We start from the raw sequence: 24,881 nt of genomic DNA on the forward strand, positions 1-24,881 counted from the left end.
GATTTATTTTATTTATTTATTTCAACAGAAATCTTTTTTGTTTTGTAGTTTATTTGTTTGTATTATATATATATATTGTGATGGCGAGTGATTTGTTACGGTATTATATAATTCTTATAGTCCACCATGGCCACTATGGATTATGGAATGGGTAAGGAAGCACCTATAATAATAATCATTCATACATCAACAATGTTTGTTTAAATCATTTTTAAATTTATTTTGATGGGTCAAATAACGCCAATTTTGAATAAAGAAACCTTAATTACTGGTAAAAGAGTTGAAGATTTATGAAAGAAAAGAACTTGATGGAAAAAAATTGTTTCTTGTTGTCCCCACCGAGGCGACTACGGATTATGGAATGGGTAAAAGTATACACCCAACTATTTATTTATTAGTATTTTTAATTATTTTGTGCTTAAATAATGCATGCATCAGCATTGTTTGTTGAGAGCATTTTTTAACATATTTTGACGGGTCAAAGGACACCTATTTTAAAGTTTAAAAATTAAAAATACATTAAATATTGGAATACTAGTTCAATATAAAATATAAAAGAAAAGAACTTGGTGAAAAAAAATGTTATTTTTGCAAACTATTTAAATAAAAGGTTAAATGTACAAATTTTTGGTGACATTTGATGAAATCATATAACAAAAGGAGTGATGGAAATAACATAGCAAGACAGTCACAAATATAACATAACCATCAAAAATTTAAGAAAATCTAAGCTCCTTAATCTTAGTCATACATCTTTTCATGTAAACATAGATGTAAAACTCCTATCCCAACCTTCACATACAGACATAGATACGCTATCATTGACCATGTCTTCGTAAAGACATATACGATACCCCTATCCAGGACCACGCCCTTTAAATATGAACTAGTGCTGAAATAATAAAGTTTAAATATACTAGTTGAAACTTGAAAATGTAAGAATGGCAGATCCAACATGTTTGTAAGTTGGAGCACCACGCAGGCCCAAAATTCCAAACAAAATCTTTTTTGTGGCCCAAACGAAAGCATCGGAGGGACGGAGGGCACCAACTCATCATTTACTTTGTTTACAAGAGCATCTCATCTCATCTCATCTCATCTCATCTCATCTTTCTTTTTCTCTCAAATCTTTAAATTATAAAAAATTATGCTAAAAACTAACTTCATCCTATCCATCATTTGTTTACTCCAACCTTAAATTATAAAAATTGATACACCAACTCTTTATATATAAAAAGTTACTATGCATCATTCTTTAAAAATTTTTATGATTGTATAAATACGAGATATATATTAAAATAATTGTTTGTGAGTGAGATAAGAATAAAGATGGTGGATGGGTTGTGCAAGATGTTTTAAAATGAGTATTAAATTTTAAAAGTATGAATTTTAGTTAAATTATAGGGTAAAAAATGATGAATGGGACGAGAATGCTCTAAAAAGTTAAGGACATCATTTTTTTTTGTTTTTCGTCGTCAAAAAATTTTATAGGGTAGGGTTAATGTAAAAAACAATATTTTTGTGAGAATAATAAGAATAGATCTAGGCCCTTGGATCTATGATCTAGTGGTTGAGATTGGTAGTTTCTAAATAATTATATTGTTTCATATTTACATTGTACATTGTTATATTTAGATGGTTTCTTTTATTTTAAAGCTCTTCTCATACTTCTCACAAAACACTTATTTTTTATTTGAACTCTTATATATATATATATATATATATATATATATATATATATTTAAGTTCAAGAAAGAAATCAATTATTGCAAGAAATGAGAGAAATGAATATGAACCACTAGTTTTATTTTAGGTATTAATTATATAAAAATAAATAAAAATGATGTAAATGAAACAATAAATGCACCCTCTCTCTCCAATTAATACAACTAATATAACCATAATAAATATCTCTAATTAATATATCTAACTAATTTAACTATAATAATTAAAAAGATAAAAACACTACTTTAATTTTATTTTTTATTTGCACATTCTTCATTTTATTCAACATAAATACAATTTATTCATATAATACTATATTTTTAATTATTAAAAAATAATTTTCACTCGATATATTAGTATATATCAACTTATTTAAGTTCAATAAATATACAACCTACACAAAGTTATATGACCCGCACTTGTTTTGAGCAATAAAAACGTACAACATACAAAAAGCATATAACTTACATATGTAATTCGACATCAACAATTATACAAACTACACAAAGATACACATACCCTACACATGCGTTGGTCATATGTTTTTCGTATGTAGCTATATGTTTTCTTATTCTTAGAACAAGTGTAGGTTATATGTTTTTGTGTGGGTTGTATATTTTTTATTGAAATTTAATGCAACCATGTGTAAGATAGTTTTTTGTATTATTCATCACAGTGTAACTACGTGTTGATGGATATTAATATGTTGAATTTGAAGAAATTGGTTTTTAAAAGAAATCAATGTATGAATAAATTGTATTTATGTAAGATAAAATTTTCGTGTGTAGGTTATATATTTTTGTGTGTAGGTTATATGTTTTCGTGTGCATGTGTATTTTATTGATGATGAATTTTGTGTGTAGGTTAAATGTGTTTCGTGTGTAGGTTATATGTTGTCGTATTCTTGGAACAAGTGTAGATTATACACTTTTGTGTAGGTTGTATGTTTTTTGTTGATATCTAATGCAAACACATGTAAAATTATTTTTTTGGTATTATTCATCATAATTTAAGTATGTGTTGATGGATATTAATATACTGAGTTGAAAGAAATTAGTTTTGGATAGAAAGAAATTTTAATGTATGAATAAATTATACTTGTGTAGAATAAAAATTCAAGAAACAAAAAGTAAGTTATAAAAATAAATGAGTTCTTAATATTTTCTAATTATAATAATTTAATTAGTTATATTAATTAAATAAATAAGTATTATGGTTTATTAGTTATATTAATTGAAGAAATAGAATAATTAATATTTTCTTTATTTAGCTTTAAGCATTTAAAACTTAAAACAAAACTAGTGGTCCATATTCATTTCTTACATTTCTTGCAATAATATCATTTCTCTCTTCCCATATATATATATATATATATATATATATATATATATATATATATATATCTTTCACATTTTCACCATAAATATATATACATTTTCACCATAAATAGTCAAAAACAATAAACAAATAAATACAATTGTCAGCCCCTTAAGATCGTAAATTGTACTCCAAAGTCCAAACATAATTAAAAGTAGACAAGAATTACAGAAATTGTCCTTTATGTTTGTACCGAATTTCAGTTGTTGTCATTTATCATTAAAAGTAACATAATTTGTACTTTACGTTTCGAAATGTTACACTGTTTGTCCTTTTGACCTAACTCAGCTAGTTTTTCTCGTTAAGTTAGGTCATGTGCAACGCACATGAGGGCAAATTCATCAATTTACCTATTTAATTTTAAACCTTTTAATAAACAAAAAACAAATTGAATAACTTAGAATTAATTTGACCCAACCCACCCGTCCCCCCTTCTTCCTCCTTTGCCTGCAACCGAGCTCTCTCTCCGGCGAGCCGCCGCCGTCGTCGTCTTCTCCGACGAAAACCATCTCCACTCCCACCAGAAACCACCACCAACAATTCCGCCACATCGACATCTTCAAACTCCGTCTACATCAGAGAACTTGGGTTTTGATGTCGGCTAACCGGGAGTAGTTTCGGGATTCGGTTATTGCAGACATAATCCAACCAGATTATCATCGTCACTTCCACCCACCTCTCGTAAACACCGTCTCAACCCTGCATCACCGTCGCCATCTCACCTCCGCATCACCGCCATCTTCCACCTCCACCCACCTCCTTGCTGGAAACCACCATCACAGCCGGAAACCACCACCACCATACCTGGCCCACCTCAATCTCCATCCATCTCTCTCTGGATATATCATCAAAACCACCGGTGTTTTGATTGCAACGAGATTCTATCAGTACGGGGATTTGATTGCAAGCCCTAATTGCTCCACCGTTGTTTAATTGCAAGCCCTAACGGCGGCGGCGACGGTGCTCCAACGGAAGAAACCCTGATTAGGTTTCCGACAGACATGTTTAGGGTTCGTTGTGGTCGCCGGTGGAGCAGATTGATAAGCAAGAACAGGTTAGGGTTTTACCTGCATTTTTGTTAAGTTTAGGTTCACTGCTGTAATGATGAATTTAGACTTAAATTGTTGAAATATAGGTAGATGGCGGTGTTAGGGTTTGTGGCGGCCGCAGGTAAGGTGGTGGACCTGGTAACATAGGGGAGGACCTATGTTGATGGTGGTGGTGGGAATGTAGAAGAGAGAGAGAGGAGAGAGAGTGTTTATATATATATATATATATAATCTTTTAATTAATTATTAGTATATTTTAAAAAGATGGGTAAAATGACTAATTTGCCCTCATGTGCAACGCATGTGACCTGAGTTAACGAGAAAAATTAACTGGGTTAGGCTCAAAGGACAAACGGTGTAACATTTCGAAACTTAAAGTACAAATTATGTTACTTTGAAAGATAAAGGACAACCACTGAAATTTGATGTAAACATAAAAAACAATTTCTGTAATTCTGTCTTAAAAGTAAGTAAAACTTTTATAAATTCATAATGTTAGCACTAGAATATTTTATTATATTAACGAGATATTTTATATCGATAAATTAATAATTATTAATTTAAAGGGTTGCTTATATTTGTAAACAACTATCAAATTAATGTGTCGACCTTCAAAATTTTCATGTTTGTTCACTTTACCTATTTGGATAAAACAGAAACAATGACCTTTAAAGTTCCCATGTACATTCAGTAACTTTGGAACCGGTCACTCGGAAAGAAACGTTTCAAGCGGCAACAACTCTTCACAACTTTTTGTTGCAATACGAGAATACAATGTATCCCAAAAATTGCACCTCATCTAATCCCATGTCTTCAAATTCAAAATTACACTAAAAAATTACTACATTTTCTCTCTCATTTTCAATTAAATAATATTTTTTATATTTTTATTATTACAACTTCTTTTTCATTCATTCACAACCATTTCAAAATATATTAAAAAATCATAGAGAATCAGCAATATATTTTCAAATATATTAAAAAACCATTGTATTTCCCTCTTCTCCACCCATAACACCCTAAACAACTTCCTACATTCTAAAAGAATTCGCTCATATATTTTGATAGATTGAAAGTGAATTTTCTAATATTCTAAATAAACATCACATCACACCCCTTTGGGCATTGTTACAGTTTTTCTCAAATTTTTTTATTAACAGGTTTGACAATTAGTGTTCACTTAATTAACATTAGTGAAATATTGCTAAATAGCAACTAAATTCATATACTTTTTATTTAGTTCACTTAATTTTAGTTAGGTTGAATCCAAAATTCTAGGTTAGAAATTTTGAAAGCTTGATGTCACCGAATAACATCATACGAAGGGAGTTATCATTGCTGAGTTTCATGAAGGAATCGAGGAAACAAGCCTAAGAAATTGAATTCAACGTACCTTTAAAGTTCAGTGAGAGAGAGAGAGGGGGGGGGGGGGGGGAGACAGGTCGGGTCATATGATAGTGTTTCAAGGAAAAATAAAAGGCCAAGTCCATTTTTATACGAGATAGTTGGGCTACTTAATCGGTTAGGCGTAGACTTGTTGGGTCGGCCCCAAATAAAGGTAACATCTATAAAATATAAATCATAACTATATAAAACTGAAAGCCCTTCAAGCTCTCACGTCACACCAAATTTTTCTCTAGCTATCATATGCCTCCATTTGGGAATAAAGCCCTCTCATGGATTCTAAAATTGAAAATTCGCGGGCTATTAGTCGGGATACGGGTTTGATACGAGTGTGGTTATCTTAAACGGATAGAATGAAAACATTCTAAAAGCTTTTTAATTTTGTTTTTTAGTTGATATGTTTTAATAGGTCTAATAGGTTTAATTGTATCTCTTCATCAAATTTATAAATTGCTATAATCATTTTTTTGGCCATTTCTACCTCACTAGAATAAAAATCCATTTCTAAGAGCAACATAGGCTTTAATTCATAAACATACTCATAGTATACATATTATTTTTTAGCATTTTGTTGTGTTGATTCATTATTAAGGATCATATTTCAAAGTATATTCGGCTCACCAAAAGTTACAGATTCAGAGTTAAGGTTAGATTTCTTTGTAAATTCATCTTCATTTTTTTGTAATATTCTTTTATTTATGATTAATAGGCTGAAAGAACACTGAAGATCCTTCATAAGTCCTCCCTCTCTAACCGAAAACATAAGGCTATCGAGTTGACTGAAAAAACCGGTGGAGAACATAAGTAGGTCAAATGATTTCATGTTTTTAAGGTTCTCATTCTTTAAATGACATATAAATATATGAGTTTAAATTGGCTTTGTAGGTGTTTGATATGTTGTTAGAGCATTATTACATGTATGCATAATCTTAGAGGCTACAATTTAAATTCGTTTGCTTTTGAATGGTTGATTTTGGTTATGGCTTATCTATTCAAGCCCTTTACCCAACCTTTCCACCCCACTTGTTTACCCAACCTTATTTTCACTTGTGAATAGGCTGTTGGGGGGACCAGATTTAATTTCAGGTCAAAAGTCGAAACATGCTATGATCGAGTCAAAACTCAAAACTAAAACTGGTGATTTTAAGTCTATACAGGAGAAAAATTCTTTTAAACTTATGTATCAAATTTTCAAGCAAGTACTGATTTGTTTGTTTTTTTTTTTAAAATTCTTGAATGAGGGCAAGTTGGTCAAATAAAAATTAGCTAAAATAGGATAGGTCAAATTGTCTAAACGGGTTGAAAGTAGAGATGGTCAAAAAAACCGGTTGGGGAACCGGTTTGCCGGTTTAAACCGGAAACAGGTTTTTACGAAAACCGGTTTTTTAAAAACCGGTTTGACGGGTTTACAAACCGCCGGTTCGTATTTCGGTTACAAGTTTTTGATCCGAAACCGGTTAATGAAAAAACCGGTTTTTTTTAATAACCGGTTTTGGAAAAACCGGTTAACCGGTTTATAAAAAACCGGTTTTTGACCGTTGTGGAAAAACCGGTTAACCGGTTTCTCCATAACCGGTTAACCGGTTAAAAACCGGTTTTTGGCCGTTGTATAACGGCTATATGGCCGTTTTTTTTTTGACCGTTTTTTTTTTTTTTTTTTACCATTTTACCCCCACAAACATCTATATATAGTTTAGGTTGGGTATTGGTTAGATCACACTCGATTATACAACTCCAAATGCTCTAAACGTTTATTTCATACGCGATTATTTTGTTATCTCACGCTCAATTATACCACATTACCACTCCATACGCTCTTATTTCGTAGTCGATTATCATGGCCTCCCAAAGTGCTGCTTCATCCGTCAACATGGGTGCCTCGAACACGGGAGAAACGGTCGTTCGGGTCATCCCCACGAAACGAAACCATGATGTTTGGCAACATTTCGACCTATGCGAAATGTCTAACGGTAGCCAAAAAGCTCGATGCAAACATTGTTTGAAGTTTTATGGCAAAGATGCAAAATCCACTTTAAAAGCGCATGTACAAAGGCCCTTTTGCAAGGCCTTGAAGGACGAATCGGGAAGTAGTTCGCAGCCGGAGATGACGAATCAAGGAGCGGTGTTTACGTACGACCTTGAAGCGGTACATCAAAAGTTTTCAAACTTTGTGATTCAACAAACACTTCCTTTCAACCACTTCGACAACCCTCAATTCACGGAGATGATGCAAAAGTATGTTCAACCACGCTACCAACACGTAAGTCGTTCGACCCTTAGAAGAGATTGTCTTAAAGCATGGAAAAACGCTAAATCCGAACTAATTTCATACTTTTCAAACTTACAAACTGGTGTAAACTTAACAACGGATGTGTGGTCGGTACCTCATGGTTCGCCCGACTCATACATTTGTGTGACGGCTCATTGGGTTGACCCCGAGTCGTGGCAAATGATGAAACGAACCGTTGCGTTTCAATTGTTTGATTACCCGCACACGGGTAGAAATATTTTTAAACTCTTGGATAAAGTCATTCGACAATACAAGATTGAACATAAAATCTTTTCAATTTCGTTTGATAACGCGTCCAACAATACGGCCGCGGTTGACCATTTAAAATTAAAGTATAAACCTATTTGTGATGGAGCGTTTTTTCATAGCCGATGCATTGCACATATTATCAACTTGGCCGTGCAAGATGGGTTAAACGTGATCGAAACGCAAAGAAACAATTTTAAAAGAATGTTACGAGATGTTTTTAGCAACAATAAAACATTTTCAAGATACAAAAAATTTTGTGTAGAAGCTAATTGTCAATGGTTGGGGCCAAATTGGGATTGTCCAACAAGATGGAACTCGACTTGTGATATGTTTGAGAAAACCATCCAACAAAAAGAATCATTAATTGCGTTTCATCAAACTTTGTCAAGTAGGGGTAAATGTGCACCGTACGATCCTAGAAACTGGTTATTGATTGAGATCGTTACGGAGGTCCTTCAAATTTTTAAATCTTGCACAACTAGTTTATCCGGGGTTTACTATCCAACAAGCCCCATTGCTTTACCAAAAATTGCTGTCATGTGCACAAAGTTGAGTGAACTTCATTGTAGGGGTGCACCTTATTTTGATATGGGTGTAAAATTGAAAGAAAAATTTAGAAAATATTTTCAAGAACTACCCGCTGTTTTGACATGTGCTGCTGCGTTAAACCCTTGCATCAATGTTGGTGGTGTTGAAGCTTTAATAGAAAAAATTTGTGATGAGCTAGAGTTAAACGACGATCAAAACCCCTATTATAGCCAAACTTTAAAGAATGCTTTCAACACCACCTTGTCAAACATGTATGATGTTTACCTTACAAAATACGGGTCGTCTTCCCAAATTCATGACTCGTTAAGAGCTGTTGCCCAATCCCAATCCCAAACCGACCTTGAAATGGAGATGTACTACATGATTTGGGAAGACGCCGGTAAACGTCAAAAGGTAAACACCCCAAGCAGTGAACTTGGAAGGTATGGTGGTACCAACTTTGTGAAACACATGACTCCGGATGAATTTAGAAGTCTTGATTTGCTGGCTTGGTGGAGAGGTAAGGAGGATGAGTTTCCGATCCTCGCCGCCATGGCCAAAGATTTACTAACGGTCCAAGCTTCCACGGTAGCTTCGGAGTCTGCTTTTTCTGTTTCTGGCAGGGTTATATCGATTAGGAGGACTCGACTCACTCCACCAGCTATAGAGATGTCGATTTGCTACAAGGATTACTTGGACTCTTTAGATAGGGCACAACATCAACGCTCACTCGAGGGGGAAATGGAGTATGAGGCGGGCTTGTATGAAGACGAGGTCAATGAAGGACACACTCAACCAATGACCGATGAAGAAGCCGCGTACGACGATTACCTAAGGAATAGCTCGGGATCGGGTAGCGAAGAAAATTAGTTAAAGAAACAGCAAACATGGAGGCAAATAATGAGTAAGAAACAACAAGTTGTTCATGTAATCGTGTCTAAGCATTCTTTAATGTTTGTATTTTTGAGTTACGAATATGCGATAACGATTTAATGTTTGTATTTTTAATGTAAAAACTATAAATGAAAGTTATGTGTTTTTAATCTTCCAAGCAAAGAACCCTAACAACGAAAGCAAAGAATGGCTTCGGTCAGTCCGTTTTGCCTTGTAGTTACCGGTTTGCCTTGTAGTTACCGGTTTGTTTATACTGTGAAAAAATAATGATTATTAAAAAAAAAAAAAAAAACCGGTTAATAAAAAAACCGGTTTATTAACCGGTTCTAAGCGGTTTATAAACCGGTCCTAACCGGTTAGACCGGTTAGGGTTTTGAAAGACAAAAACCGGTTATTAACCGGTCCGGTTATTAACCGAACCGGTTTTTTTCCGGGCCAAAAAAAACCGGTCCGGTTAATAACCGAACCGGTTTTTTTTAAAAAAACCGATTTGTGCACCTCTAGTTGAAAGTCACCAAAGTCCTATTTTATTGCATACAAGGCTTTAAATCATTTATTCTAAATTTATATTATTATTGCATTAAACTGCTTTCTAATCATAAGGCTATCAGGTATAGATGTCAATTTGCCGTTGAAAAAATGACCTGGACAGCGGTGCCGGCGGCAAACACCGCCCCAGGCCAATCGGTGCCGCCCATCGGCGAGGATGATGTGGAAAAATTACCGACTAAAATGCCGCTGGCATCTCTGGTTGCACATTATTCAACCATTTTTTCTTCTTGAATGTTTTAGATAAATAATAGAGGAAGAAGAAGAAGAAGAAGATAGAGCATGGTGTAATTTTAGGGTTTTGATTTTTTTAAATGAACATGACACTGTGGCTGCGTATGGAGTTAAACCTACTTTTTTTTTATATTGGGCTTTTAATGTGTTTTTTTTAGAATTGGGCTTTTAATGGGGTTGTCATAAAAATATAAAAATATGAGTATAATGTTAAAGAATGGACAAATTTGAGAATTAAGAGTGTTTCTTAAAAATTTTTAAATTTAATAATTAGTTATAATAGTGTTACCCAAGTATTTAATTTCTTATTTTAGTTATCTTAAATTAATTTCAGTTATATAAATATTATTATTTTATTTAAAAAAAAAAAAGAAAAGTGGTGAATTGGTAAATTGGTACCCATTTCCATAGAAGAAATTGAAATGAAGTGAGGTATGATATGGCGCTGACGTGACATTGTGAAGTAAGAAATAAAATGGTATCTATACCATATAGTCTAATGAACATATTAATCATTTGTTTGTTTTTATCTAAATACGGACAAAAAGTGTTTTTGGGTCACAATTTCATTGAGAAACGTATATTTAGACAATTATTGCTTTAATTTGCTAATAGATAATAATTAGGATGTTAAATGAGCTGTGGTCACGGGTTGGCGGGCTCCACTTGAACTTAAATATCACGTAGACACTTTAAATCGAACATGACTCACAGATACACGAGTTTACCCGAACACGACCATTTTAAGCAAAAAGTTTTTATTTATTTTTTTATTATTTTCACATAAACACATAAAAACAAAATAAAAAATAGTTGGTTAACCAGGTCAACCTGCGATCTCATCGGGTCGAAATAATTTTGATCTTTCCTGTATGTATTTCAGTATTTGTATGCAATACTTTCCTTAGATCCCTTTTTCTTATATATGCGTCAGGAATTTTTATTTAAACATTTGATTGAAGCAGGTAATATCTAAAGCGTTTTGCTAGACAAAGTTACAACAATTGTTGTATCAATACCCAAACACATACACGAAACTTCCACCGCAATGCATGTGATGTTTGTATCAAATTAAAGGAAAGAAGAATCCTTGCAAAACCAACACATCATGCTACTGTTCAACTATTAGATAAATTAATCTCAAGTTCTAGAATTAGTACATCTTTTTAGTGGACTTTTTATTGTTGTTCGTCAATTGAATGTTTAATCTTTCCGATTATTGTAAAAATTGATATGTTAACTGCATGCCTATTAAGATGACATGAAACATAGACACTGAATTGTTGGAAAGTTTAGTGAGAAGATACAATCAGTAATACATTTTTATGCTCGCATCATCCATTAATAATATGCTATCGTTAGTCGTTTTAATGTTTATATATATTGGATTATCCCTAAATGTATAAGTAATTGTTCTTATTTAATTCTCTCACACTTGTTGTGAATGTTTATACATATCTAAACATTAATTTGTTTCTTACTGCAAATCAATCAATCGTTTTTGCAGAAACATATCAGCTTTGATTTGGAGTCAAATATATGCAACTTTTGATGCATCACGACCTTATATATATTATCCAAGTTCTCTACTCTAGGTACTTGACCTCATTCTATAATATATATACATGCAGAGGTGTTAAATGGGTCGTGTACGCGGGTCAGATCTAGCATGAGCTTATAAATTGTTAAACATAAGAAGCCGGACGCAACACGACTTTGCATTTTGACACGAGCTCATGAATTTGCAATAATACTTTGTAACTGCACGAGTGCATGAGCTCACAAATTGTTAGACATAAGAACCCGGACACAACTCGGGTTATTCAGTTAAAACAGACTGACTAATAATACCTATTTTTTTTTTCTTTTTTGTAACTAGGATCTATGATTGTTAATGATGTAACTCGATTGGGCCAAATTATCAACTCATCTAGTTACACATTTGATACACAAACTAATGTTTAGTTTCGAATTCAGTTAAGTTTAGTAATTTTTAACCAAAACTAAACAATTAAATTCGGCTGCAATCGGTTTGTTAGACAATTGGGCCGAATAACCAAGTTATATATATAATTGCACATTCGATACTCAAAGCTAATGTCCGGAGCAAAAAAAACGAAAGAAAAATTAGGCAAAAAATCTATTCGGTTTTGAATGCAGTCAAAATCGGTTTGAGATCAAATATATCACAAGTTAAAATTTGATTTAGAATTTGCATGAAATAATTAAATCATATTTTTGTATCAACACGAACTAAATTGAACTGTAGTTACATACAGCTCTCAAAAGAGAAAAAGAGAAAGAGCTATGAGTTCAAGTAAGAAAGTGAAAGTTCAGTCCTCGCAGTTTTCCTATCCCACTGCCAAAAAGAAGACAGCAACAATCTAGCTCCTCGTACTACTTCTCTCAGTAAATACCATTCTCTTAGTTAGATAGTAAGTAGATAGACGGATTAGTTCCTTTATGCATCTCGATCTCAAATTTTAAACAATATTGTTATTGTTCTTTTTTTTTTGTCAATCTAATACACGTATAATTATCCGTTTTATTTTTCTTGACCACATATTAGATAACTGTGGATGGGACATGCTGAAAATGGTATCTATGAATAACGCATCCAATATTTTTTTTTTTTGGAGAAAGAAATTGTATATTAATTGAATTGAAACAACCTCGGTGACAATTTAAAAATAAAAACTTGTATGAAATATAAAGTGAAGGGAACGAGTCGGAAGTTGGCATAATGTGTCTGGGTGCACTACCCATTTTGTTTTTGTATGCTTTGGGGATTGTCCATGGTTTTGGTATAATGATTATTATGAAATTTCTTTCTATTCCAGTAAGTGAGAAGGGAACAGGTCGAGTTCAGTACCTTGCTTTCAACATTTTTGGTAGGTATGTGTTTTTTCAAGTTATGATTAAAACATGTTTCACAATTTATTTGTATTGCTATTTGAATCTTCGTGGCCCAATCATTTTGAATTTAAATCTTAATCATAACATTTTTCATTTAGTGTTTGATTATTGATTTACTATTGGTGATGTCTCACGGGGTACATTTTTTTATTTCTTCACACCAAATGAATCATGAAGGATTGATTGTATTGACATCAATGTTTTTATAATCGGATCGGACAACGGACCAGACAAACTACCGGTTCACCGGTTCAACCGATCCGCCCGGCCGAACATGTTTTTATCTCCAAAATGTCGTTCAAGGTTAAAAAAATGTTAATGATCTATATTTTTATTTTATATTCTATAAATATGTTTCAAGCTTTAGTTTGGATTGCCTTGAACATTTAAATGACTCTCCTCCAGCTCCCCTCGACTTACTGCCAATTTATGAATCCTAATATATGTTAAACCAGGATTTAATCATAATCCAAAAGTATATTATGAAACGTTATAATGTGGATGAGTAGGTTGTTATAAATGCCATCTTTAGATATAGTCTCATTAGATCATGTTTTTTTAAAATATTAGACAACTTATTCAAATATTGCCAAACTACCAAAGCCACATAACACCCCCATAAATAAAGACAGAATTACATAAATTGTCCTTTATGTTTGTAACAAATTTCAGTGGTTGTCATTTATCTTTAAAAGTAACATAAATTGTACTTTATGTTTCGACATGTTACACCGTTTGTCCTTTTGGCCTAACTCTATTAGTTTTCTCGTTAAGTTAGATCATGTGCGTTGCACATGAGGGCAAATTCGTCAATTTACCTATTTAATTAAAAACATTTTAAATAACAAAAAAACAAATTAAATATATATTTAATTTAACCCACCCTACCCCCCCCCCCTTCTTCTTCATCCCTTCCTGCCACCATTCCCGTTCCCCGACCACCACAACCACCACCGTACCTTTGCAACTGACAAAACTGCCGTTTGATTCACCCTCCCATTTATCATCTCTATCACCACCACACCCAACCACCTACACTGTAACATAATTCCACCATCATTCACCCCTACATCGGAACCCCAAAAACCCGCCGCTGGTAGACCTGGATCACCTCTCACTAAAAAAGCCCCAGATTGAAACCCTAGCTATCTGCAACTCTCTAGATTTGGATAATATCTTACAAAAATAGCCACAAATCAGAACCCTAGACATCAGCCGCCGCTAGATATGCTATGTCTGACCCTTGTAATCTACTAGCCAGTTTCGTTTGAATCGGAATACTGTTGCAGGTAATTGTGGTTGAGTCGGAATACATGTAACCTATTAGCTTCATTCGTTTGAGTCTTGTAAGATGCTATGTATGACCTCGACAATGTTTAAGTTGGAATACCGTGGCAGGTTGTTGTGGTTGTGTTGAGGACAATTGTAATGGTGATGGAAGGGGATGCTTGTGGGTGTGGGTGGTGGTGGATTGTGATGGTGGTAGATGGTTTTCTTTGTCTGAATACCTTGATTCAAGGCCATTTAGTATTCTTTACTTGATCCAGGATATGTGATATATATCATATTCCATAGTGTTCAATAAATCCACTAATAAGTCGTTTCATAGCAGTATCGCAATTGTTGTTCATTGAGATTCATTGTAATTCGGATTAATATTAGGTATAGACATCACCTCTTTTCCTCCTTTCAAACAAAATGATGGAAATCCAGTTTCTTCGGAAATGGTAAGATCTTTGGTGCAATAAAAGGGGTTGATTCGGCTACTGCGGCCCTTGCTTCTTCATGCAGAACTTCATATATAATTACTCGGGATGCCAAGATATGAAAGTCACCATCAATACGACCTCAAGAATTTACATGTTTAATTGCTCAAAATCACTTCTCAAACGTCGTAGTTAACAAAAAAAAAAGAGTTAACTTTTATTATAATTCACAAATCAAATGATTCACATGTTCATTCAATCATGCCAATATTTAGGTTTATATTATATAAAAAACTGGAAGTTGGACTAACCATACAAGGTGTGTGGTCCCACTCCATCTGTATTTGACCGCCCCGGTATGTTTATTCTTTAAATAATAGTTCTATAATATTATCTTACACGCGTAGGCGTTATGTTTCTTGAAGTATACATACAAATGTATAATACACCGAACACGTGACTACATGTGACAATGACCATATCACCAAAATATTTGGTATCCTACGTATAAACAAAAAAAAATACTGTTTACATTGAGCCCAAAAAAAACTTATATTATATATATCTTGATTACTAATCATGCCTTGAAATAAAAACGTGCAAATAAATAAAATATTCAGAAAGGCTTTAAAAGGCCACCAAGTAGTCGCATTTGCCATTATCAACAGTACAGTGCCTGAAATGGGAAGAGCACCGTGCTGTGCTAAGGTCGGGTTACACCGAGGCGCCTGGTCCGCCGACAAAGACAAACTCCTCATCGATTACATTCAAGCTCACGGTGAAGGTCAATGGCGTGCATTGCCTTCAAAAGCTGGTACATTAATCATCTAACTTATTACTTATTGAATATAAGTTTGATCATTGTGTTTCTTAGAGGTGTAAAGGAGTCGAGCCACTCGTGAAAAGAGCTCCAGCTTAAACATAAGTGTGCTTGATAAATAAGATTGAGCTTCACTTGTCGAACTCAAGCCAGCTCATGATCTAATTTTTATTTGATATATTAAATATATAGCTATTAAAATAATTAATAAACAATAAATAAGTTGAGCCTAAAAGAGCTCGGGCCAGCTCACCTCGTTACTTGTTGTTTTTTGGACTCAAGGCTCAACTCGAGCTTAAAAAAATGTAATTATGTAACTGACAACTTACTAATTTTATGAATTTAGGGTTGCTTAGATGCGGGAAAAGTTGTAGGTTGAGATGGGTGAACTATCTCCGGCCAGGCATCAAGAGAGGTAACTTCACCTCCGAGGAGAACGAAGTCATTATCCGGCTGCATTCTCTTCATGGCAGCCGTTGGTCCCTCATTGCCAGCGAGCTACCTGGACGAACAGACAATGAGATCAAGAACCACTGGAACGCTCACCTACGGAAAAAAACTGAAAACACGAGCAACCGTGGCTCAAAGAAAAAGAAAACATTGGACGATCAGAAGTCTTTATCAATGAGCAAGAATGATGGTGTGGACTGTGGAGGATGCAATGGGGAGTGGTGCATCGTCGAGCTGTACGGTTGACTTTGAAGATGTTGACTTTGACTTTTTGTTAGATGGAAAGACTTTGTTTGAGGTGGAACCGGAAGGCGTAAGCACAATCAATGGTCAACAAGACGATGGTTTTTTAATGGACGGTTGTGATATTGTTATGACAAAAGAAGAAGAAAGTTTAATGTTTGAGAAGCTTTATGATGAGTACCTAAATCTGCTAAATTATGAGGAAGATATAGATGTGAATATTCATGAGTTAAAATAATAAATAGAAAAAAAAAGAGTGTAAATCTTGATATTTTTATTCTTTTCTTTCAATCTTCGCATTTTTATTTAACTGTCGGAATAATGGGTTACAATAATATAGGCTCACGTTAAAAATAATAACTTTTATTGTGTAAGTAAACCAAATATGTCATCCTCATTTGTTAAGGTTAAATGAACACACTTAACAACATGACCTTAAACAGGGAGTTCAATTAATATATTCACTTGTTAGTTATTTTAAGAGTAGCCAAATGATATAAAGATGCGACGAGTTTGCATCTTATTACACATCTTTTTGTTCTTTAGCATTTAGTCTAAGGGCGGAGTACCCTCGAAACTTAAAACTCGAGCGACCTTTGATTTATTAGGGTTAAAAAAGATATAAATACCACAGAATATACTATTTACCTTGTATATATTGTATAAATTTTTTTTGTAATTATTACTTATAGCGTCTGTAGAGGTACGGTATTAAGCCCACCATTTAACAAGGATAGTACCCAAACCAAAGTGCCAGGCGGAACAAAAGGTGAAAGTAACCGCCATGCGCCGGGTGGTTCCTTAAAATAATACATATCCCTTGACGCCTAGGGAATGGTACCGCACCCTATTCCTCGTAACGAGCTCACGGTGTTTTGTTTTGCAAGATATACTCATTTGCGCCAGGAAGGTTTATAACCCATCGTATGGAATACTTGTCTTAACCCCTCGGACTAACGTGTTAGACCTTGAGGGGTGGATTCGTGTTTCTTCAGCGACCCTAATTTTTAGGTTCGAGAAGTGAACTAGTGGTGTAACCGATTAATCACCATTCCGATTTTAAAAACGTTACTTTTTATTTGTAACCTTCATGATACCTTTTCATGGAAATATGTCTTCTCATGTGCATCATGTGCACTAAGGGGCATTTGACTCGACGGTATAGGTGTGTTGTAAGATATTCTTTGATTGAAAGTTGAGGTTACTAGTCCAGTGATGAACATCAGTGTAATATTAGTAAAAGTATATTGTATGTCGTTAAAGATAAGTAGGGTGTATATGCTTAGAATATTAAGAAATCTTGTTGAGGTTCTAAAACTTCTATAACTTGTCATGTTATCAATCAAATTCAATTTTTTTTATGTCGAAGTGAATGTTTCTTTACTCTACAAAACTGAATATTCCTACTGAAGAAACACGAAACGTACCAGGCATAGTTCGGATCGTCTTCTACGGGATGATGTAACCAAATCTCGCTCTCCTCCGCTCAGATCTGCAATGGTTTTTGGGGGTGTGGAGGTGACTGCTAAGAAATCTCGAGGATCTCTTGTTTACAGACACAAAAATGGTTATGGTGGTGGCTCTTATTGAGAACAACCCTTAATAGGGAGCACCCTTAATAAGGAGGTGGAGACCTCCTTATATAGGGAGCCTCATGGCCACCATCATGGTACCCTAATGGGCCTAGCCCAGTTAGGGTTACCTCCACAAAACCCCCTCAGCCCAATAATATTGTATTAATCCATATAATAAAATAAGCCAAACATAATAAATTAAGGTCGTAAGCCGGGTTTAGTACCATACCCCTACAAGCCCCCCAAGTCCAGTGTTGCTCCTAGGCGTGCAAGCGTTTAGGTGGAGCGCTGGACTTCATAAGGTGTGTTAGGATATGAGGCGGTTTTTCCCCTTTCTTCGGCCTTGTCTTTATTGTCTTTGAGTTTTGAGAGGTTTTCTCCATGATGGTGACATGTTGTGATCCTTATGATAATAATGGTGCACTGGCATGAATAAGATATAGCACGCATCATAACAATAGTGGCGCGGGGCCTGATAAAAGATAGAGTGCGCATCTCGATAATAATGTAATGCAACTTGCGCGCGAGGCAGCTTACGAGCTATAAAAATAATGAACCTTGCGCGCGAGGCGACTTACGAGCTATAAAATAATGAAGCATGCGCGAGTTGCGGCTTATGAGCTATAATATGATGATAATGACTGGCCCACAAGGGCCTCTTCTACGCAGGATGACTATCCCGGCTTGTCTTCAAAATAATAATGGAGGCACAAACGGCCAGATAATAATAATAATGTCATAGGTGCTTGTGCGACTCGTAGCCGAACCTGCAAAAACATATCAACTAAAAGTGGATGTATTACAAGGTTCCCATCCTCGGGCAAATTATGAGGTGTGCCCAACCTACGTTGGCGCGTGGCCGTTTGGGATATTATTAGGCTCTCGACCTTTATGTTTGGCGCGTGGCCATGTGGGATATTATTAGGCTCCTGACCTTTATGTTTGGCGCGTGGCCATGTGGGATATTATTAGGCTCCCGACCCTTATGTTTGGCGCGTGGCCGTTTGGGATATTATTAGGCTCCCTACCTTTATGTTTGGCGTGTGGCCATGTGGGATATTATTAGGCTCCCGACCTTTATGTTTGGCGCGTGGCCGTTTGGGATATTATTAGGCTCCCGACCTTTATGTTTGGCGCGTGGCCATGTGGGACATTATTAGGCTCCCGACCTTTATGTTTGGCGCGTGGCCATGTGGGACATTATTAGGCTCCCGACCTTTATGTTTGGCGCGTGGCCGTTTGGGATATTATTAGGCTCCCGACCTTTATGTTTGGCGCGTGGCCGTTTGGGATATTATTAGGCTCCCGACCTTTATGTTTGGCGTGTGGCCATGTGGGACATTATTAGGCTCCCGACCTTTATGTTTGGCGCGTGGCCATGTGGGACATTATTAGGCTCCCGACCTTTATGTTTGGCGCGTGGCCATGTGGGACATTATTAGGCTCCCGACCTTTATGTTTGGCGCGTGGCCATGTGGGATATTATTAGGCTCCCGACCTAAGATTCGGATGTCTTCCATCGCGATAATGTAGTGGTGGTATACCACGATAGTCCCCCAGTTCAATGCTACTAAATAATGTTAGGAGCATTGAACTTGTAATAATAAACTTGTTAATAAAGTTTTAATCACATGGGCGGATGAGGGGCTGTTATGAAAAATTGGAAATAATTCCTTCCTCTTTTAAATCTTTTTGCCTCTGCACGTTCCTGCCACCATATTGAACATTTGGGATGGTTGCATGGAGTTCGTAATTGCCGGAGTTAGCGTTGAACTTCAAGAAGGTCGCATGCATTCCGCGACGGCGGAGTTTTACCCACCGTATCAAGTTGGTGGAATGTGATACGTGACTGCGCGCAAGCATCATGGCGGTGCGCGTGTAGAGTAGCGGAAGGGTTGATCTGCGACTGCGGTGGCAGAATGTTGATCCGCGGTGGCGCGCATGCGACGTGGCTTGTATTCCACCCTGCTATAGTGGCGCTGCTGCGTTACAATGGCGCTGTTGGTATGCTAGTATGTATGTGATCTGCGGTGGCGGGTGTTAATCCGCCGTACCTGTTTTTGTCCGCCTACGCGCATGAGAAAGCGGTTGACACGTCGTGAACGGATTACAAATAACAAGCATGGTGGTCTTCGTGATGGCGGCCTTCATGTCTTCCCACTTGAACAGTGATGCGGATGCAAGAAACCAAATTTTTGGAGGCGCCCATCCATAATGACGCGGTGTTGTTCCGCGACGGCGCCCACGCATGTGGCGCAGTGTTCTTTTGTGACGTGATTGCGTAGTGGTGATCCGCAAGTATGATGGCGGTGTGTTGTTTAGCGATGCGCATGCACGGCGGCGAGGTGTTGGATCGCGGTGGTGCGGTGCTCGGCGCCAGCGCGCATGCGTGATGGCGTGCTGCTGCTTCATAGCGGTGGAACTCATGCATGGTGGCATGCACCATGGCGGCCAGATGGTTATCCGCGGTGGCTTGTACGCGTGGTGGCGCAATAACATTACGCGGTGGCGAGGTTCACTTGTCGTGGCGCGCATGAATGTTGACGGAATGTTAATCCACGACTGTGCGCATGTATGGTGGCGGAGTATTGACCCGCGACGGCGCATCGTGATCTACGGCGACGCACTGCTGCTTCATGGCGGCGCGCTGTTGCCTCAAGGTGGCGCGAATGAATGGTGGCGGAATGTTGATCCGCGACGGTGTGCATGCATGGTGGCGGAGTATTGGCCCGCGACGGCGCATCGTGATCCGCGGCGACGCGCTGCTGCTTTATGGCGGCGCGATGTTGCCTCAAGGTGGCGCGAATGAATGGTGGCGGAATGTTGATCCGCGACGGTGTGCATGCATGGTGGCGATGTATTGAACCGCGGTGGCGCATGCGTGGTGGCGATGTATCGAACCGTGAATCGCGGTGGCGCACGCGTGGTGGCGGTGTATCGAACCGCGGTGGCGCATGCGTGGTGGCGATGTATCGAACCGTGAATCGCGGTGGCGCACGCGTGGTGGCGGTGTATCGAACCGCGGTGGCGCATGCGTGGTGGCGGAGTGTTGTGCCGCGGTGGCGCATGCGTGGTGGCGGTATATCGAACCACGGTGGCGCATGCGTGGTGGCGGAGTGTAGTGCCGCGGTTGCAGACATACGTGTTGCGTTGTTCTTCCGTGGTGACGCGCATGCATGGTGACGCGGCGACGATCTGCGGTGGCGCTCATATATTGTATCGGGGTGTTCGACTGTGCGCATGCATGATGGCGCACTGTTGCTTATGGGCGCGGAATGGACGTCACAGTGGTGGTGTTGGAAAGCCAAAGCGCTTATATGGTCCGCAATGACGCGCGGTGTTGATTCACGCCAGGGCTCATGGATGGCCGCGCGGTGCAGATCCGCGGCGGCACACATGTATGGCGCCTTGATGGCGGAGACAGCCCCGACGGAGCTGAATAGAAGAAGGAGGCGGAGTCTATCTGGCCAGCACTGTTCTGATGAGATTTGTACAAGACATCCCTGGATGACAAGACAATTGAAGCTGGGACCCACATGTCATGTAATGTCCCCTTTTACGTGACAAAATTGCACAGAAAATGAAACAACCACCATCCTTTTTTTTTTGTAAGGTAGCAGATCTAAAAGCTCATTTTTTGCATTATGAACTCGTATATGAAGATTTCTGCGCCGAATCTTGGCTGTATTGCCGGAAAAAATGCAAATCTTGCACCGTGAGAATTTTTGGCCACCGAAATAAAGTAGATCTGGACGTCACAGTCAGATCTAATTAAAACCGTCACAGATCCGGAGCATTATTGTCCGAATCTGGTAGCTTTTTCTGAAAAATTATCAGATCTGAAAAGGTTTTCAGATTTATTTCACCCTCTCGTTCTTCCAAAAAGCAGATCTAGAAGTCAAAAAAGGAGAGTCGAAGATGCGGCTAGTTTTCGATGTGGTCCCACGGATGGCGCCAATGAAGAAACACGAAACGTACCAGGCATAGTTCGGATCGTCTTCTACGGGATGATGTAACCAAATCTCGCTCTCCTCCGCTCAGATCTGCAATGATTTTTGGGGGTGTGGAGGTGACTGCTAAGAAATCTCGAGGATCTCTTGTTTACAGACACAAAAATGGTTATGGTGGTGGCTCTTATTGAGAACAACCCTTAATAAGGAGGTGGAGACATCCTTATATAGGGAGCCTCATGGCCACCATCATGGTACCCTAATGGGCCTAGCCCAGTTAGGGTTACCTCCACAAAACCCCCTCAGCCCAATAATATTGTATTAGTCCGGGTTTAGTACCATAACCCTAAGCCAAACATAATAAATTAAGGTCGTAAGCCGGGTTTAGTACCATACCCCTACACCTACGTTTAAGGTGAAAACTTAAAAAATTGAAAGAAAAAAAAAATATTAGCATATATGTTAGGATAGATGTTAGTATTTTACCATTCTAATGTAAGGACAAGTGTTTGAAAGCATCTACGCAGGTATTGTATCCTAGAAGAGACACAAACTTTGAGAATAAGAAAGAGTGTCTCGATTTGTTGACTTAATAGATAATAGTAAAACTTTAGTAAGTTCTTAGTAGTTAATTGGTACTAAGCTATATAATTTCCCAGTATCATACATATCAATATCGGAACCTATACATATTTTCGTTTTTATAATTTTTTATCGATTTAAAACAAATATTAATATTCTTTCTTGACAATGATAAAATAAATTTCTTTCCAGATACTGATAAAAGTTCAAAATTTGAGTAATTTTATATAATTATATGTACTTATGAATATATTGCATGTGTGAGTTTCCCCAAAGTCATACAAATATCGGTCTATCGAAATAGGCATTGATATTCGTATGGTTTTTGATCGATTTAAAACATATGGTAATATCTTTTTGGGCATATCAAGACTTTGTTTTATGGATTTTATCTTTCAGTGGGTATAACGCGTGAGTGTCAGTAGTACGTGTAACCAATTAAACTGATACTGGCAGGATTCTTGGAAAATCATGCATGTGAATCCTAATAGTTTTAACTCATCTACATTGTTCCAAATGCATTAGATAAAATTTGATCATTCTAATTGAAGTGTCGGGAGCTAAGCATTTGATAATATGATAATGATGTAATATGTTTATAACAGTTGATGATAAACTTCTTGATTAAAGTTGGCATATAGTAATAATAAGGCTGTCCTCTATGGTGGGGGGTTTCGAAGCCCCTCTACCGTGTCACGTCAGCGCCACGTAAGCATCGGGGGCTTCGAAGCCCTATCCAATAATGTCCCGCTATGGTAAAGACGCCCATTATATACATATACATATGTATGTATGTGTGTTTGAGAGATAGAGAGAGGGCCCCACCATCCAAGCCCCATCCGCGCCCAGCTTCACAACCACCTTGACCGCTGGCGCCCAATCACCAAGGGCGCCTCTTGGTGATGTTGAGCGCCCATCGGCGCCCGCCACATCATCCGTTGGAGCCCCATAGCGACTAGCCTAAGTGTGAAAAACATGATGGTGACATTGTCATACTCATTATGTTTCATTACGTACGTTTACATTTCACGTGGTCGGACCTTATCTTCTCGCCACTCACGCCTTTACTGGTATCTATACCTATTAAGAAATACAACAGTCATTTTCTTCGTCGTACCTTAAATCCTAATTTCTTTATTTAGAGAATATATATAGTACTATCATATTCTAATTATATGAAGGTGAAAGTTGAAACCTAACTAGTTATGTGTTGTATTTCGATCATAACTATACGTGATATATCAATAACTAGTCTTGAATCTATCATCTAAGACCATCTCCAACAGTGTTTTGTTCGAACCAGCCACATCACTGCCACATCAGCTTTCTTAAAAACCACAGTTTCTACTCCAACAATACACATTCTCAAACCATCTTTACATTTCCACATCATCAAGTACTTTTACATTTATTTTTAAATAAGAATTTCACAATACTATAAAATATATAATCAAGATATGAACATACTTTTTGCGGATCGCACGCATATGAACCCGAAGAGACTAGCGATTCACAAGAATATATTTAACCGTTAAACTTGTTGTTACGTAAAAAATAGAAATACAAAAAAATACATATTTGTATATATGTATAATATTTTAATATATTTTATAAATATAAATGTGGTGTGTATGTATATATATATATGTGTGTGTGTGGTGAAAGATGTGATGTTGGGGGCCCACAATTGATGGTTTGAAAAACCAAACTTGAAACTTTGGTTTTTGGTTCAAACCAAGCTCTCCAATGATTTCTTGGTTTTTAGGTTGGTTTGCACCAAACAAAAACCATCAATGGAGATGCTCTAAGAGCATCCACAACATTACTTTCGTGGATGTGGTGACCGATAAACAAGGGGGCATACGATCCACATTGTGGCCGTTCCTCCATGATGGTGGGTTTGGGGCTTCAAACATGACATGGACAAAAGTGGTGGGGTCACCCACTCCTCTCTCTCTCTCATACATATATATATATATATATGGATGGGTTATTGTAAAAAGAGAAATTTTTTTAGAAAGTGTAAGAAGCAATCTAGGTGTGGCAGGGTAGTCGACGGCCACAGACCCGACACCCCGCTAGGTCCGAAAAAAAATTTAGAATTTTTTTTATGTATTTTTATAAAGAATATTTATGTATAATCAATGTTTCAACATAATTTCATAATCACTAGCTTGGTCTAGTGGCAAAGAGGTATGACATCTAACCAAAAGGCTGTGGGTTCTAGTCTTAGTTGAGACATTTTTATGTTTATTTTTATACCTAAGTTTTTTACACAACTCAAATCATAACTAAGTAGTAAGTAAACACACTTAAAATTAAATTGTTTAACCCCCCCCCC

The 24,881-nt window shown here is 36.9% G+C and overlaps 1 pseudogene; it reads left to right on the forward strand.

Moving 5' to 3' along the window:
- Nucleotides 1-15,553: 15,553 nt before the first annotated feature.
- Nucleotides 15,554-16,672, forward strand: LOC143604886 (transcription factor MYB123 pseudogene; annotated as a pseudogene).
- The last annotated feature ends 8,209 nt before the right edge of the window (nucleotides 16,673-24,881 follow it).

The sequence above is a fragment of the Bidens hawaiensis genome, unplaced genomic scaffold (genome assembly GCF_021521415.1).
Source record: "Bidens hawaiensis isolate Kalapana, Puna unplaced genomic scaffold, B.hawaiensis_p1.1 tig00001961_1, whole genome shotgun sequence".
Taxonomy (NCBI): Eukaryota; Viridiplantae; Streptophyta; class Magnoliopsida; order Asterales; family Asteraceae; genus Bidens; species Bidens hawaiensis.